General features: G+C 41.5%; 1 protein-coding gene across 1 annotated transcript in view; it reads right to left on the bottom strand.

Annotated features, from left to right (window-relative positions):
• Positions 1–103: 103 nt before the first annotated feature.
• znrf1 (zinc and ring finger 1) overlaps positions 104–2452 on the bottom strand; it is a 44090-nt gene continuing 41741 nt past the window's right edge. Inside the window, exon 5 of the mRNA XM_077210486.1 lies at positions 104–1831. The gene's annotated coding sequence lies outside the window, so the exon portion shown is untranslated. The remainder of the gene's footprint in view (positions 1832–2452) is intronic.

Below are 2452 nucleotides of genomic sequence, written 5' to 3'. Positions count from 1 at the left end.
TATGGTTTTGTCTCTTTTCGTTCTTTTAGAAAATTCAGTTTTTGGATTTATTTGACACTTTGTGTGTGCAATGGACTGATCGTTAAAAGAAAGCAACATCTGGTCTCATTTCATCTTGTTTTAATTATATGTATGATCATCATCATTATTACTCGTCCCACAGATTGCACATCAAAATCATCAGACACTTATTTGCACTTCCTAAAAACAGGCATCCGTTCATATCCCTGGAAAAAAAAGAAAAGAAAAACATAAAATAACAGACTTGAACGCAAAAATAAGAAAAGGATGGGTCTCGAGAGTGCTGAGTCACTTTCTGCAGCCCATGCTGCACAAGATAGTACTACGCTACCTGACTCTGTTTATTTGTTTGATTCGTTTTACATGGTGAGGCGAAATTGTTATCCATTGTTTTGATGGATGGTGTTTGTATGCCCTCATTTACAGGCACAAAGCAGGAAAACAAACCTCAGAAATGCTCTACTTCTATCCAACACAAAAAGTAATAGGTTGTAAAATATTTTCTTGCAGTTATTTTTTCTACATTTTTCATTTTACGCCTTTCGTTTTTTTAATTTATCATTTTTTATTATTTTTACAATTTCTGCAACATTATTTTCTAACAGTGCTTGCTGTTTACACAGTAGACGGAGGCATCCTGAAGGTTAAATATATTTCTTGTGAGGTATCTCACAGATTTTTCAAAAATAAAAAGTAAATGCAGATCATAGAAATGATCTTGTAATAGATTCACACCAGTTTATCTGGGTTTTACATACAGTAGTGAAGCAACAATAGCTTACCAGACGCAAGCTGGTCGGTCACATACAGAAAACATGGGAAGATGGACAGAAGCTGAAATCACACATACACACACACACACACTGAATACGTACTCAAGGCTTTTACAGGGAAATTGTCCGAATATTATGGTCAGCGCTTCATATTAACTGCCCAAAAATTGCAGATGAAACTAGGAAAATAGCTTTGAGCTTCTTATTGTTTCAGAATCCATGGGGGAAAGACATCTACTGTGAATTGTAAACATTTGAAGACAGACTGAGAGCGTATTTCTCTCCGTTTATGACCGTAAACCCCCATCGCAACACATACTGATGTCTTGGACTTCCTCTGACACTAACAGGAAACACAATTTACACATTTCCCCGTCTGTGGACACATGATCACACACATGCACACACAGAATAAGTAAATCTACATCCACCGGCTGTCCAGCACATCACTAACTAGTGAACCGGCACCCGAAACTCCTCCCACGAACCAGTTATGAAACCCCGCCCCCTGTCACACCCCTTATGGCCCCTCTAATCAGCATGGTTTGACTGACAGGACAGGTATGGCCTCTGGATTGGTTTGCAAAGGGTGTTCTACTTCCTACTTGTTTGCCGCCAGTGCCCTGCCCCTTTATCGCTCCACCCTTTTTGTTGCCCCGCCCCTCTTTCCCATTTCCTTCCATCTGATTACATAGACAAGGAGAGAGGACCGGGTCAAAATACAGACTGAACACACGTCGACAAGCACACGGAGCATGTAGAGGGGGCAAGAAAACGAGACGTTATCCAAAGCCAGAGATCCGGTGTTGGTGGTCGGCGTGGGGGGTCCGGTTAGCAGTTTAGCGATCTCTAGCACAGCGCAAGGAGATTCTGGGATGCAAGTGGTAATGACGGTGTCGGCTGGATGAACGCTTTTATTTGGTTCAGTTTTGCGATGACACATTTCCGTTTCCGTAGGTTTGACCGAATTGGTTGGTAGATTGATTTATTTGGTTATTTTTGTGTCAGGATATCCAGGTTTAGGTCCATAAAGTGCCCTACAGTGAGAGGAAAAAGAGACAAAGAAGGAATATGAGAATTATACTGACCCCGAGGGTGTTTTCATACTTGGTCTTGGTTTATGTCAGGGGTCTAAGGAATACATTAGGTCTGAATGTGGTTTACTTTAAGTCAGTGGTGTGGGTAATATACAGGTCCTTCTCAAAAAATTAGCATATTGTGATAAAGTTATGAAGATCAGGAGATTTTGGAGCACTTCATGCTTCCATCTGCTGAAAAGCTTTATGGAGATGAAGATTTAATTTATCAGCACGACCCGGCACCTGCTCACAGTGCCAAAACCACTGGTAAATGGTTTACTGACCATGGTATTACTGTGCTCAATTGGCCTGCCAACTCTCCTGACCTAAACCCCATTGAGAATCTGTGGGATATTGTGAAGAGAAAGTAGAGAGACGCAAGACCCAACACTCTGGATGAGCTTAAGGCCGCTATCGAAGCATCCTGGGCCTCCATAACACCTCAGCAGTGCCACAGGCTGATTGCCTCCATGCCACGCCGCATTGAAGCAGTCATTTCTGCAAAAGGATTCCCGACCAAGTATTGAGTGCATAACTGAACATAATTGAACTGAAGGTTGACTTTTTTTTGTATTAAAA

Source organism: Siphateles boraxobius, unplaced genomic scaffold (genome assembly GCF_051911475.1).
Source record: "Siphateles boraxobius isolate OS27281-9 unplaced genomic scaffold, OSU_SipBor_1 65, whole genome shotgun sequence".
Lineage (NCBI taxonomy): Eukaryota > Metazoa > Chordata > Actinopteri > Cypriniformes > Leuciscidae > Siphateles > Siphateles boraxobius.
Note: the sequence above shows the minus strand (reverse complement) of the source record. Positions and strands in the feature narration are given on the sequence as shown.